This window comes from Pholis gunnellus, assembly GCF_910591455.1.
Source record: "Pholis gunnellus genome assembly, chromosome: 16".
Taxonomy (NCBI): Eukaryota; Metazoa; Chordata; class Actinopteri; order Perciformes; family Pholidae; genus Pholis; species Pholis gunnellus.
Genome location: NC_136543.1, coordinates 9445691 through 9462449, shown reverse-complemented (window position 1 = coordinate 9462449; position 16759 = coordinate 9445691).

Sequence of the window (16759 nt, the reverse complement as noted above, 5' to 3'; positions counted from 1 at the left end):
AGTTTTGTTTGTGCCGTCCTTCAGCAATACTGAGGTGAACTGTTCACACGCGCACAGGTCGTCTTTGAACGAAGCCAGGGTCGATGTTTTTTTTTTCTTCTTTTAATTTATTCTACACCTACAGAAAGGTGATACGCACGATAGCTATAACCATCTTGCTGATGCGGGGCGAAAGAACCTGATCCAGATTCAGACCCAACTAGGACTCCAGCTTGCATCTGGCTGCCCCCAATCATTCAGTCAGCCAAACACATAAAGTAAAGCAGAACCTGAAGTAACAGATTGTAATACTGCTGCACCTTCCAACCCCCTGTGAACACAGTTTCTTTGGATTTTCATCATAACGATGCAATCTCCAGTGACGGAGATTAAAGAAATGACCTCATTTCTAAAGATGAATCGGACCAACACAGATATAATCAATTTCTTTTATTTCCTATCTTTCAAAAAGGCGAACACACAGTCGCCGAGCCAGACAAATGTGTTCCTGCCTCTGCTGAAAATAAAGAGGTTTCTCTGGACTGGACTCCCAGCTCCCCTCTCGGATGTTTCACTCCTCTCCAGACCCCATTGACACCCTTCATGTATGACCAGGTGGCACCCATCCACTGAATAATGAAACAGGTGATTAAAGTGACTGATGTCCGGCCATCTATTCTCCCAGGTCTCTTCTTTAATGCCGCCGTCAGGCTCTTGTGTCCAAACTTAGCTCATCAAATGGCCTCATTTACGGTGAACTGGCGGTGTGCAGTATATTGAGTCAAGATTGAGGACCACTTCACATCATCCACGTTTGGATTTACACTTACGGATTAATCTGACAGTGATACTCCAGTCTCTGACCACAGCATGTCGTCAGACACTGGAGGAGAGCATGAAAAATGTATTTTCTCAATCTACAACTCAGCTTGTACACATATTTAGTGTAATTATGCTCTTTATCATTTCAGTACTTGGCCATTATTGACCTAGTTTTTAAATACAGAACAGTTTGAAAATGTATTTGCTGCTTAAAGTTGGTTTCTAAACATATATGACGAAAGAAGGAGTTCTTTAAAGGAGGATTTGTCCTTAAAATTACCAGGCAGCCTAAGTAAAAACAAGGTAACAATGTGCAGATTGATGGAACATATTCATTGTAAACATTGTGGCTTATTTATGTGTGGAGGTCTATGGCTCATAAGGATTAAGCTGCTATTTAAAAGGCTTTGGCTACACACGCTTTAGTCTTTTATGGGTGTTTTTAGAAAACTACAGAATATCGTCAGAGCTAGGCTCGTTTATTGGGAATATTTCAACCCTTTTGGTGAGATAGTTGTCTGAAGAACTTATCACACTGTAAATGTCAGCACTAAAACTGGCCCTCGAGTCTACAACTGCAACACATCAGTGCCAATACTGCATGGTGTAGCTCAGTGAAATGTAACTGTAAGGACAGGAACCCCGGCTGATTTATTTTAGATGGAAGGCCAACAACATCTCATGCGGTCTCGAGAGCAGTGGCACCGCTCGCTGCCACATAGTGACATTACTGTCACCTGGCATGTCACTCCTGTCTATCAAATGTGGTGCCTAAGTGGAGGGGGGGGGCCCAAACGTGTCACTAACAGTCGGGCATTACAGACAGCTAAATGTGCTAATGGCCTAGCTAATGCAGTGCTATTCACCGGTGGGTTGACCACACATGCACACTGTGCGCGTGCATGAAGCGAGCCCTACATTCACTCCCACTCAGTCTGTCATTCCGTCACATCTGAGGTACAAGGATATTCACTCAGACATTAACACACAAAACGGCGAGAGAAGTAAAAGACACTCACATAGGGCAGGCCCACTCAGACATTCTGTCAGTCAGAGGATAACATACACTTAGATTAGAAAGAAAAGAAAAAAGGTGAGCGAGTACGGCCCTTTTGTCAAAAGGTTTCTCAGTCTTTCTTTTGAAAATCAAAAAAGAGCCCACACGACTTCCATTCATTGATTAGTGGATCGAAGTAAGACGCCAAACATTCCCAGCCCCTCAAACGTGAGGTCATGAAACCTTTTCCATAATTGATAGATCTACCTGTATATGAATATTTGTCCACCGAGATCGAAGTCAAGATTCACAGCGAGCATACCGTTAACATGAAAAATGCCTCACATGCCTTCTGCAGTTCAGTCGTGTCTCACTATAACAGGTACCTCATGCTGCTGCTGCTGCTGCTGCTCTAAATACAGCTCGCTCTCGGTCAGCTTGCCTGGTTAAGTGAAGATGAAGAGAACTTCCCTGCCAGGTCCTGAAGATCAAGACTTGACATCCATGTATTTGTAACAAGGTTCTACCTCCAGCATCTCTCTGCGGGACACTGGAAAGTCGGGTGGAAAGACGGTAACACTGATGCAAGGCTTTGAAAGCAGCAATTAGCACTCCTGGTGGTCTGCACTGTTGTTTTTTTCTATCTTCTTACCTTTCCCATTCTCTTCTTTAACTTCCCCCTGGGAATAGCTGTTAAGGGATACAATTAATTTTTTGACACAAAAATGAAAGTGTTAATTCACCTGTGATAATTAGAGCTATTCTTACCGCATGTTGATGAATGTAAAAATGCAGTGTTTATTTATTAATTAATTTCCGCCCTGCCGTCAGAATGAGAGCTCTCATAATTGTGTGATCTTGACTTAAGAAGGAAGTCTCAAAGGAAATAGATTATAGACCTGCCCAGCAGTAATGAAACATTGTCAAAAAAATGTTCAGAAAAGTTACAGCATCTTCACTTTGATGTTCCCTTTTTTTAACACGCGTCTGAAGAGCGTTTGATGGTAAGGTTTGTGTTGAAGAAGCATCCTGGATTTCAAGAATTCTTTTGAGCACGCTGCTGAGATGTATTACTAGAACAGTCTTTTCAATTCGGGTTCTCATTGAGAACATTTTACAATATCAATATATAACCATTTGGTAAAGCAATCTTAAAATGACACCGTGAACACTGTGAGATTAAGACTGTGAACAAGCACGTGTGTGTTTTATGTGACACCGACTGAAAACATTGAATGAAAAATAATGTACCGTTTACCCGTTTATAAAGCAAAGTAATAGCAAGAGAATCAACATTTCAAAACCTGTAAGTATTCAATTCATCATTGATTAAGAATGCCAGCAAAATTCATGTTGAGAAGCTCTAGCGAGAGGAATTTTGGCACATTTGTTTAGAAAATGACATAATAAATACATGATAAATTGTTTTCAACATAATCGGTTAATTGACTGATTGTTTCAACACTCACTGTGAACAAATATGTTCAAACCCCTGATGAGGGAGAAGCAAAAATGGTTTTCCTCTTCAGAAAACGCAGCCGCAGATTTATTGACTCATTTTCTTTTACACTTCAGTCCTTACAACACCAACATTTCTGATCAAATGTAATGGAAGTATTGTCTCTAACCTTGGGGACTCGTACTTCCTGTTGCTCTTCCCGAAAAAAGTGTTGCAGTGTTTTATCTGCAGCAAAAGCTGTTAATGTACAAGCTGCTCAAAACTTTGCTGTCGATTACTACCGAAGCTCCAGAACCCAAAAAAGCAGGCAGCTTTTTTTCAGCAGAAAAGCTCCCATCATTACTACTCCCACTATACATTACCTGCTCAGCACCAACCAGCAGACAGACACAGTTAGCAATCTGCTAGTGAGACTAGTGGAGCATTTAGCTGCTAAAGAGCTGGATATTTCTCTCAGGAGTCGGTAGAGACCAAAAACAGAGCTAAAGAGAATAATAGCAAATATTGGACCAATGATAATGTTGCTCAGTATCTGTTGGATGTGCAAATAAGAAATTGCTTGCAACAACGTCGCCCAATCAACTTAAAAGATGATGATATGTCAATAATGTGTCCACAACTTGTTTCTGCTGCCCCCAAGTGGCCAAAAAAACCCCATTTATTGCAGGTTTGAATCAAAATGTGGTGAGAGAATAGCAAGCAAGAGTGTAGGATTGAAACAAATCCAAATAGTTACGTACAGTATGTTACACATAAGCTACAAAAGTAATGAAATAAAAATATAGAAATACGGTACACGACCATGCACGTAATGCCGATGAAGGCCACAATATTAGAGGTCAGAGCAGTTACCCTGTGCTTTGACGGCATGGTGGAGATGCACATGATCACAGAATGCCATGGCTACAGCATTGTATACTGATCCAGTGGAGGAAGGACATAAATCTCCTGAACTTATCAGCCCACATCTCTGTGTCCATGTGACACACGGCCATATTCACACAAAGAGAACGCTCCTGAAATTTGAAGCACTTCCCTGCGTTTCCCTCTTTCAAAAGAGACAAAACAAAAAGCACAGGACAACAATACTGTTCGAAACACTTTTGTGGTAAGCCATCACCCTCACCAAAGAGTGGTCTTAAAGCACTTTTGACTCAGTGAGCCAAGACAATCACTGTCCAGCCAGGCCCGTCCCGCTCCATCTTGCCTGGCAGACACATAAAGGCAGCCATCTTAAATCACGTCTCACGGCGCACATCTAATGACTACTGAGCCCCTGCATATTTCAACATTAATTCATTAGAGGCGGGGATTGGGGGGAGGGAGGAGGAAGAGGGGGGGGGGGGGGGGGGGGGGGGGGGGGGGGATCGGCGGCAGCGGGGAGAATCCTCGGCACACTCTGATTAAGGCCGTTATGTTTTATAGAAGCCATTTTTCAATGCCTCCTCTGACAGCACTTGATGTTATTAAATTGCGGGCTTCAAGGAAAGAGTGAGAGAGGGAAGGGAACAGAGAGAGGGAGAGAGAGAGAGAGATCATGGGAGTAAGAAAAGGGGGAAAGACAGATGGAGGCTGGAAAGAGAGAGAGAGGATGAACGATTAACAATAGCGAGGAGACAGGTTGCGAGGTCTCCTTTGGCTGCTGATAAAGTGAACTTCTTGTGATTTGTTTGTGCGTTACCTGTGGTTTCCGGGGTTATCTATATCTCATAGGGAATAGATTAGTATGTGTGGGTGTGTTGTCCTGTACATAGAATGTGGCTATTTTCTCCCTGTCAGTTGTGATACAAGGATTGAGTGAAGATAAGCCACAGAGGACACTATTATGTCCACGGAACGACCTTGAATTTAGATGTCTTGCCACATACAGTACATTCACATACTGTACAAGTTGCACAATCTTTTCCGAGCTTATGTCTCTTCCCCTATTTGTTGCTCGTTGGGCTGGTTTTCTTCTTCTCATTGATAACCAGACAAACGGCACAACGGAGAGACACCGTATATCCAGCAGACGGATTCCTGTGTTCGTAAAAACAAAACTCAACCGGTTGATCACAGACCTTTGGACAAAGAGAAATGTTAATAAGAAGGGATGTGAATCATACTGTAGAGTAGGGATGAGCGCCAAAACCCCGGTATTAAACAGGCACCGGTGCTAAATTATTAAAGACCGTAGAATTGACAAGCTGCAACGTTATCTCTTTTTTATTGATATATTTGAACGTTTTAGTGTAATTTATTATCACGCCGCAGCATCCTCTGCTCTCTGCTCGGGGCCGAGGTCTTACTCGAAGATTACTCGAGTTGGCTCGTTACTGTAAGTTCAAAACCGTTGCAGGTAAACAGCCAATACTTTATCAATACACCTTGTTTGATGCCGTGACAACATGTCAGTATTGGAATCCTTTATAACTGCTGTCAATCCCCTCCTCTCTGTGAAAAGGATGCCAACTTTAAACAGCGACCTTTCAGAGCTACATGCACGGCATGAGTGGAGTATCACTTTAAATACTGTACAGGCCTGTCTGGAAGATTTCTAATAATCTTACAAGTTAGCTGTTTCTTTAACAAAAGATAGAAGGGCAGCCCATGAAGTGCTCGTGTTTCGTATAATGGTAAAAGGCTACAGATGCACCAAAACCCAGAAGCTGGGGAGCACGAGTGTGTACCTCAAATTGAATGCCTATATGCATACTTTTTTTAAATACTGCTGGTCAGACTAGGCAACAGTATAGTGCTTCTCCTCCCACTCAAGGTAAGACATGACATCATTTCTGTGCGAGCCCTTTTCTCTATGCGTCTGTGCTCGAATTAATAGGCAGTGGCAGTTCTTCATCAGCCAGTATCTCCTTCAGTTTCCAAATGGCTGCTCAGTGCCAGACTTGTCAAGAAATTGAGTCATCACATGCTGACAGCTGTTGCTTCTTTCTCTCTCACACACACTTGCACAAGGTATGAATGTGTTACACACACATTTATCAAAACTAAAACAATATGTACGGGGATGTCGTGTTGTATATTCATGCGTTATGTTCTGACAAACACATTGTCCTTTGTGGCTTTAGAGAACTTTATTTAAATGGGAACCGATGACTTTATGTGTGCACATAAATGAACACACACACTAACGGACGACACCATGATGCACGATGATCTATCGTAGATATCTTGATGAAATTATATCAGAGCTGAGCGATAATTCAATATGCTAATTCATGGAATCGTTTCGTGATGAAATCATACATCGAGATATCTTGATACACAATTATGTCATCTAAATTGATAATAACAAGCAGATACTTAAACATCTGATCCTTTTGCACTAAAGTTCTTGATTAAATGAGAAAATACTTTTCATTTGTTCATTTGTTAAATATTTAATTCACTCAGGAGTATACATAAACAGGCTTCACCATGTGGTTATTTCATATAGACAATCTATTTATTGAATCACCAGAAATCATGGTGTATTGCAATATTTATTGTTATCGATATATATAAAAATGACCTATGTTGGTATAGAAGATTTTGGCCATATCGCACTCAACACAAGTTTGTGTTGCTTCTAAATAATATATTATAACTTAATTCAGTAAACATCATTACAATTTTCACTAGTTTCGGTAATGCTTACATGAAGAAAAATCCCTCTTGGTTTTATTATTTCACTGCACATTCTGAGCAACTGTTTCTCCAGATCCTCATTTAAAAACATTGGCACATCATCTGCATATTTGGATGCTATACATGCATGTTTTGCCGGTCCCACCTCCCAGACAATAATATCATTTTTCAGGAGAAGATGGTCTGGTATCTGCTCTCCATTTGGTGATCCATTTTTGTTATGAACCGCTGTGAATAACAAAACTAAAAACAGGGTATGAAAAGTGTGATCACGCTGTTAAAACAGAGCATTATATTTCTTATCACTGGTACTCATACGTACAGTTTAATAAACGAGTTTAGTGCATGCACTGCATTTACAAGACATTCACACGCACATTAACAGACAGCACAGTACAGTACTCTGTCCTTTAGATGTGTGCATCCTCACATGTCCTCCTGATTAGATTACGTTTCACCTGTCAATGAAAATGTCCTCTGCTCCGAACACACGAAGAGTGTGTGTGCGCGAGAAAGAGGAGAGAAAATAGCGCAAAAGAAAATGCAGTAAAGACTCACACTGAGCCAAAATAAAACCAAACTCGCAATAATGTTGCATCACTGCATCGAGGGAGAATCGTCCATGTCCGCATCATTTTAGAATCAAGAAATGTTCACACCTTTTAATGTTCTTGTTCCCAAAGAAATAATGTTTCCTTAACTTTATTTACCTGGTGAAAATTCAACATGGTAAAGCCTGAGCCGGCAGCTTGTAGGTAGAGGTGCTAACAGCACCCTCAGCTCTTTCAGCGCCATCTTGCTGTAGTTTGTACTAACAGTGTTTACCTGATCGGGTCGGGTGCAAAGCTTCCACGACAACGCTTTTGTCCGGGCCGGCGTTATCAGAGGCCATATGAGATCAGTGCAGAGCAGCGTCCGTGAGCTAGCTAGTGGGGCACGCTCACATGCACACATATGCAATAAAAGCACCTGCGGCCGTCCCAGCTATTCCAACTCAACGAGGAGAAGCTCGGATTACAACACACCTCATGCTCTGCACTAGATCTTTACATAGCAAATAGCTGGCTGCTGCTTTATAAATATAAAGACCTCTTGTTGTATTTTCTGTTGTATTATAACAAACAAAAACTACGAGCATTAATCTCCAAATCATTTTACTTTCATCATGGAACTTGGGACTCTATCAAAGTTGGTGCTCTTGAGAAGAAATTCACGAATAGTTTGAGGGGAATTGGCATTGGACAGAGAAGCAATAAATAAAAGGAGATCAAGTCTGAGTTCAAGATAGATTTCGATGAGTCATTGCTGAAAAGATGAATGCAAAAAATTGTTCCCGCTACAGTATCTTAATCAATTATATAAGTAACCATAGCTGTAGCCCTGCCTCGTATTCGGTGATGTATCATTGTCCAATAAGACTCAAAGAGATTAAAAGACTGATCAATAAGATGGGCTGGAAGGTGAGGAGGTTATAGAAGGAATGAATGAGACCACCTAATGTGAAATCAAAGATTACATATTTTGTACTGTTGAGAAGATAGAGAGAGAAGAAGAGAGCGGGAAATAAAAGGCAATACAGAGTGTCAGGGAAAGAAAAAGGCTCTTCCAGGCTAAATGACGCCTGATTCCCTGGATATTTGGGCTCCCTCTGGGGAACATATAGTTGTTGCCTGGCACTGACAATTTGAGTGGCTCCTGGGGGGAACAAAAAAAAAAAAAGACACTGAACGAGGCAGACGAACACAAACGCTTCTCTCTGTGGTGCAGACTGACAGGCAGTCCATATCCTAGAAAGCATCATGCCAGCACAATCCCATGGATATCTCCATTTGGAGTTAGCACGCTGCTTGCGCAGAAGAAAAATTGTTGCAAAGCCGAGTTGGTAATTTAAAAATGAAAATAATAAAAAAAAGATCCCAAGAGAAAGTATGGAAAATCATTGGAGAGCCCAAAAAATATCAGTAGAATAGGCCAAAAATAAAAGAACAAATTCGAACACATGCAAGCGTTTCACAAAAGATAATGCCAAAATTTCAACTGAGCCAAAATTGGTAAAATTAAAGAAATTCAAATATCCGTTTGCCAGGAAGAATGGTTGGAAATCACAATCCCTGCTGGAATTGTCATTTAAAGTAAAAAAAACAAACAAACAAACCCAATGTGTGCTATTTACTGTGCAGATTACTTCAGAATACCAAATTCAAAGACATAATACGAGACTAAAGATCTCTCTTGCTACAGAATATGTGTAGCTGTGCCTCTATGGCTCAGCATCTTCCTTTTTGGAGCGCCATGTGATGCATTTCCAAGACATATTGGTGGCGATGAGGATCAAAGGCAAGAGCCAAACCGAGTGACATACACATGCAGCATAATAAAAATTCATTGAATCTACTCCAGGGGCCAAAATGGATGATGGCAGCTAGGTCATATTGCATCTGTGCAGATGGGGTCAGGGGTCATGTAAAGTTGTATGAGAAGACGGCGCGCTTTCATGCATCATGTAGCAGATAAAGATTTTTGGGGCTGAGAGAGAGTGGAGGTTGGGGGCCAGCTCGCAGCAAACAGCAACAAGGACCTCGTGTCTCAGGAGCCACCGTCTGCCCATCTTTATGCTCGGATTTTCAAAACACTGAATACAGGTGGCTTACGTTTGGGCCACAAGGACATTTGGCCTTTTAGTCAGTTATCCGGGGTTCTACTCGCAACATGAATTGTCCAAGTTGTGAGTCCTGCATAAACAACAACAAACAAACTAAGTCTGGTGTACATACATCTACATTTTGCTTATTGTCAACAATTCAGTGAAAAGACCAAGATGCATCAGTCCCTACCCTGTCTGCGGCAATCAGGAGCTAAGCCCATTCGTTCTTGTGTTGAAGATATAAATCGTTTTAAATGCAAAGTATGTGGAATGTAAAAAGAAAAAAGGCTCAGTCATTTTGTAAAACAGCTGGGTTCTGTCGTTTTTTTTAGCAAACACACTAACACAGGACTAAAAAGATCTGTTGTGTGGCACATTTTCAGCTGCAGATTAACATTAATGAGTACAGTATATGTGGGATTAACTCATAATAATCAACATGGATCCACATAATGGCCTTTTGATATGTATTAAATAGCTTTTTGACAACAATAGACGTCTCTGGTAGAGACAAGGCTTAACAGATAATACTTATTAAGATCATTTTTGGACTTTGGCAATACAATTATAAAGAATACTGCCAACTTCATGTAAATATACAGAGACTTTGGTAGCTATACGAGGCCTACTGCCACATTAGATAATTTTCATCATATCTATACTACTTATGCTACTACTACTATCTAAATGTGTGAGTGAGTGAGAGACATACAAAGAGAGAGAGAGAGAGAGAGATAATGCAGACATCTGAGCAGCCGTAAAGCCATTCGTTTGACTTCTTCACTTTTTATTCAAATAGCCCTGACCTATTTGTTCGATGCCAGCCCTTATTTCATATGATCCACCAACAAGCCGAGAGCGATTATTCCAGCACAAATGGCATGGACTTGACATGGGCCCAAAAGCGTTCATATACCTCTCTGGCCCGAGGCCACAGTTTGTCATAACACAGGGAATTATGTATTATTCCTGCGCCTGGTGATGACATCACAATAGCAGGATGAAATATAAGCTCTGATATGGCTAGCTGATTGTGGAGAGCTGCGAGGGCTTTCATTAAAAACAGCATATCGCTCATAAAAAGATTAGAGCTGGACAGCTGTTTCCTGATAGTATGAGGCTTCTGTAGTGGCTTCATCATAAACAGGCACACCTAAAAAATATAAAAATGCTCCACTTGTGTGCACTATATTGTACTGCTGTGTAGCTTTCTGGCAGTAAACAAATATAGAGACTAAGGCAACACTGAAATACTTGTTTTAGCGCTTTTATATTTATGAGTATCCTTGCTCAAGATAGAACAATGGCGCTAATAGTTTGATTATTAGACATAATGACAAACAAATCAATCAGACAAGAGACAAAGTCATTGTACTCAAGCAACATACTCAAGTTTTAGGGGCAAATACTGAACATTTTACGCCACTACATGTAATGACAGTTCTTAATTCCATAACATGATTAAGCATTTTTTAGATGAAAACACTCAACAGTTTATAGAGCCTTACTGACACAGGATTTGTCAGTAAGGCTGACCGAATATATTCTTTTTACATAAACTCATAACATAAACTGGTGATAAAAATCTCTTGAATTTGGTTATCAAAGAATGGATGTGTAGAAGAGATGGACTGAGCAGTACGTTTTACAAATAAAAACATTGTTTGTTTTAATGGACAAACTATGTCAGTGACCTCAAACATATCTTGATCATTTCTCTACTTTGTCACTGTATACCTGTGACGACCCAAACCCGCAACCTGCCAACGTATCAGCTACAGGGTGATGCATTACTTTTCATGCAAAATGGATACTTTCAATATAACTTAAGTACATTTTGCTAATAATGCATTCTGTACTGTACTTATACTTGAGTTCATTTTGAAGTCCATGAACTGTCCTTGTAATAGAGTATTTATTACATTAATGAAAAGATCTGAATACTTATTCCACCTCTGCAAATAATAGATCATGAACATAAAGGCTGAAGCACGCATTCATGCAGAGACCGACTGACAGTGTTTCCAGTTAAACGTGTGCACTTAATCACCTATAGGTAAAAATGTGTCTGATTTAAAAAAATAAAATAAAAAGTTATCAGGACTTTGCAGTGCATTTTATTTTTTTTCCCGCACCAATGTGCTTGTCTCTTTGCCACTACTCGCTTCTCTACAACCCCCTCAGTGAGGCGTACATAATGGAACACATATGTTACTTGGTAGACAAACAAGAGGAAAACAGTAAGCGCTGATTGTTTCAGAATAAGGGAGGTGTACAGGTGCCATTTCTAATTTGGTGGGAGAGGCCGTTTGGTAGGACGGCCTTGAAGAGCACAAAGCAGCTGGAATCAGCCTCATAAACTTGCACAACATCAAAGGCTCTTTAGCTTGTTTCATCAGAGGTGTCTTCATTGCCTGGATCTCACTGTCTGCGAGCGCACTGTGTGTGTGTGTGTGTGTGTGTGTGTGTGTGTGTGTGTGTGTGTGTGTGTGTGTGTGTGTGTGTGCGTCACTCTTGGTCTGAGTTTCAGGAGATCTTGGCATGAAAGAAAAATGTACTCACATATCCATGAAAAGTGATATTCCGCTAACACGACACTGTTTACGTAATGAAATGAAAAATGAAAGAAGGCAGTCACACACTCATCCAAGCTCCCGTGTTTGTTTGTTTTTCTCCATTGGTAGAGAAAAAAAACCAAATCTCTACCTCCGTCAGGGGGAATGTAGTGGAATATGACATTTCAACACTGGCGTGGACAGTCAGTTCAGTCTGTGACAGGTGTGTTAGACGTGAATGTAAATCAGTTTCACATATAGTTTCTTTCCTCATCGAGTTCAGAGCACAGAGATCCGAGCTAACAGTATAAGATACAATAACAACATCACACACACTCACTCAGATTAGCTATGGTGTTGAATGTATGGTTGATTTATTCGAGTACAAAATCTAAATCTAATTGTCTCCCCTCTTTTACTTCTGGGGACAAAAGGATCAGTCGGTGTCATCACAGTGTGCAATGAACTTGAGAATACTTCTGTGCTCATTAGCAGTAATGTCAATTTAAAGAAGAATCAGAGCAGCACGGAGTGCAAGAAGACAATTAAATGAGTTTCAAATGAACTCCTTTAATTGTAGCATTGTACAGCTGGAATCCTTTAGGCGCACATAGGATTAAGGGGTGTGATTATGAACCATTTTAAACCCCAATCCGAGTTATTTGCCTTCAGTGCCGTTATTTGCTCTGCTTTTAATGAAGAAACATTTGACAGTTGGGCTATAACTGAAGCTGTAGCAGCATCTACGCTACGCTTCAGGAGCTCACGTTGTTTGAAATTAACATTCGCGTGTCCGTGTCATCTCACACACACCTAAGCCACGCCCATGGGCGCGAGTATCTCCTCACATCTCGTTGATCGTTCCGTGCTCTGGCTTACCGAACTAAGAAGTATTACTTGAAGTCCGACATGATGGATTTTCTCCTGACATGTCACCCCGCGATTCTCGGGTGATTTCGTGACATCTCGACAAACCGGCTGCTGTGCAAGGTAAGACGAGTCTGGTCGGAGGGGGAAATTAGAGCCTAAATTTCAGACAAATCCGAACATATCAATCAAATCATATGATGTCAATCATGGATCAGTACAATATTGTTAAAGCTATCACTACGTGATACTGGAAAATTGAATTTCACAGTTACCGACATTAATGTAGCCTGACTTCAGATCTTTGAATCACGACCTACACCTCTGCATTTAGATTTTGTGTTGGGTCTCATTCCATCGGTAGGAGAGACAGTCGACCAATCAGAACTTTGCAGACCAGATTAAGAACGGGGACATCATCCTAGCTAGCTAGACTCTTTGGACAAGCACGGATTGACAGGGTTGCATGGGTTGTTGTCAGTCAACTTACAGAAATAATCACAATATTTCTTCTATAGACTTGAACAACTGTAACTTTACCGTACCACAGCTTCTAAGTTTTATGAAAATGATGCCAGCGGGACAGATATGCCACTTACTAAAACAAAACAAACCCAACAAGAAATCAGCTTATATGAACACGATTTCAGGGTGAATGATTAAAGTCAAACAAAATCATTCATTTTCATTATCAGGCTGACGTTAATGCGGCGCCATCTTCATGCATAGCTAACTAGCTTCCCATCTTCATCAATGATTAATAGTGAAGGAAAAATAGAGACAGTCAACTTATAGAATAGTAACTCTTAAAATGTTACATAAACATTGATAGCACACTTCTACATGAAAATAAAAGAAAGTAAGTAAGTTAAAAGTAAATGAAGGCTCAAAGTCACAGTTTCTTTGACAAATGACACCAAGATTTAAGTGATAATCATCGCTTCGTACCTCCAATGTGTTCTTTTCTTTCTTTTTCTGACATGATAACACATTAGGATCGTCGAATATAGACCGTCGACATTAGAATACTGGTATTATTTAATGCATCTAATAAAATGGGCACACTCGCCATTGCAAAAAGGTAAACAGGGAGGGCAGAGCACGAGAGACATACATTTCCTATGTAGATAGTGGAAAACTGACCAAAATTGGAAACAATGATAAGGCAGAGAAAAAAAGATACAAAGGGAACGGAGATAGGACACAGAGAGATGTGGCCGGTACAGGTGCGTTCATCACAGAGCGTAGCGCGTGTCGGAGACAGAAAAGAAAGTTCCCTCCGGAAGACAATGGCTTTGGACAGGCACACAATAGCTTCATTAGAGGGTTCACATTATCGGGTCATGGGAGATAGAGGGGAAATATCAGACCGGACACATTCGAACGATGCCCGTCGCAGAAGCCTGCCAACTTGGCGAGCACGAGTCTCAGCTGTGACGAAGGCTGTTTTTTTTGGGGGGGGGGGGGGGGGGGGGGGGGGGGGGTTGTAATCTGATGCTCCTGAAGTTGGCAGTGATGGGAAATGGTCAAATAGGTAAATAGTGTTCGGGGGGGAAAAGGGGGAGATTAATGGTTACTCTACAGCCATGTTGCATTCCATTGTAATACTGTGCTCATCAACTTCCTTTCCCAGCTCTGATAGAAGGTTACAGGTTGTAAACAACAGAGCAGAAAGTAGGCTGGTTTGTGAAGGAGAGTTAAGTTGCATTAATAAAACCAATTTCCAAACAGAATAACAGTCCATTTCTTGTTTTGTCCCTTATGTGAATTCTGCCTCCATGAAGGGCCCAAATGTTATTTCCTGGTCTGAAGACATGAAGAAAAAAATAAAGACAAAGAAAACCAAGCGGAAGTTTATTAGCGGCAAAACCCTTAAAAAGAAAAATTGCGAATTTTCAAACTCGTCTCTACCAATCCGAGTAAGGGATCTGTTGTTCTTCTGCATCCCAGTAAACTACAGAGTGCAACTTCAGCTTTGGCAGCTGTAGGGCGCAAAGCAGCGAATAGGGCATCCCAAAATACGAGTGTAGAGGACAGTCGTTGCAGGGTTTTAGCTGACTCCGATATTCGGCCATATTCAGCTGCAGCTCGAGGCTGCAGCGGGGAGGATAAGGCCGGCGGGGATCCTCCAGAATCTCAGAGCAAACACCAACTGATGGAGCCCAGCCATCCAATGCCTCCAGAAACATAGCGTGGGCAGTATTTTGTTGGATGCTGTCGCCAAGAGCAACCCAGCGAGAGCGAGATCTTGTGTGCGTTTATCTTGCATTTAAGTTTTCCTCCTCACTCAGACAGAGGTGTGCTGGGGACCCTCAACAGGAACCTGAAGATAAACTGGACAAGGCAACCAGCAGGGCGATTCTGGGCATTGCATTTTTCTAGTTTCTACCCGTAAAGACGGATTGAGAGCCGCCAACGATTTAGTTTTCTGTCCGGTTTGAATGTGGAACGTGCTAATGAAGCACTTCTTAGTTCGAGTAAAAGAGAAACCTGAATTCAGAAGTGTACAGATGAGTTATTCGCATTAGGTGTAAGATTATTTCCTTGAGTGACTTTTTGTGAGCTTATGTTGTGTATTCATCAGATGTAGTGAAATCGCCACTTGAGCGCAAACCATCCCGGTACATGTAGGCGGAGCTGGAACGGCTTCGGCAACAGCAGACATCAGCTTTCTCGTTCAATATCGCACGCACTGGGGAATTCGTCAGTGGACTACATATACCATCAGCACTGAGTTGACATCAACATAAAAGGTGGTGAATTTTCCCTTTAAGCATGGAGAATAATTACATCAGTCGGAAGCCCACACACACTGCTCACCATTAGCACTGTGCATGAACCCTCACTGAGACACCGTCTATGTGGACCGACCAGGCTATCGATCAGGCTGATCAATCACCGGCTGCTGGTGAGCAGGCCTTTAAGTGGCCACGTCACACTTGTTCACCAGCATCAGGGGAGCTGTCAAACAACACTTACAATCAATTACCGAAATTAGCCTCTTAACCCCCATGTGGCGCTCCAGACTGTACTCAAAGCCAGAGATGATGGACAGCGAAGGAAAGCATTAAGACTCGTAATAAGCGGAGAGAGAAAGGAAACGGAACATTTTACAGATTGTGTTTTAGAATTCGACTGACTGTAGAGCAGCGGTATTCAATGGAAATTCAACAAGGTCCACTTAGAGAAAATGTCCTCATGCAAAGAACTTGTGCTTTGATTTACTGCCGATTTAGTGCTTTGTAGTAGCCTAGTAGCTGTATCATGGTCTGTATGTAGTCGACAACTGACTATCAAATCAAATAAAGAAAGTTGATTCAGGTGTGAAGTGATGATCATATTAGGCTGGGTTTGTTTTGTGTGCCTTGATTTCGGCTGTGAGTGGGTACGTTTGCTCAAAAGATTTGTGCTTTGTCTTGCCGTGGTTCTTCACATTCTTTTAATAACCTCCACGGCCTCTGAACATGTGAGACGTACTGCTCATGAACCGCCCGTGTGAAGAATGAACATACAAGAGTCTGTCCATTCTTGGTTAACGGTTCTGGTCTCGCTGTCCACTTTTTCTCTTCTTGGAGGACGCCATGTGAAATAATTTCTCATTTCTGTCCCTCGCCCCGTCTCTCTCCTGTGAGTGTACATCTCACTCGAGTGCTTATCATAATACACACATTTGACTGGCTGAGCAGCATCACGTGATGTGATTTACAACGCATGCAATTGGTCGGTGTGTTTCCTGCACCGCTGAAGGAAAGTGCAGTAAAGGCTAGAAAAGCTGCGCCTGTTAAAATAAAAAATGTAATAATTCTAAATGA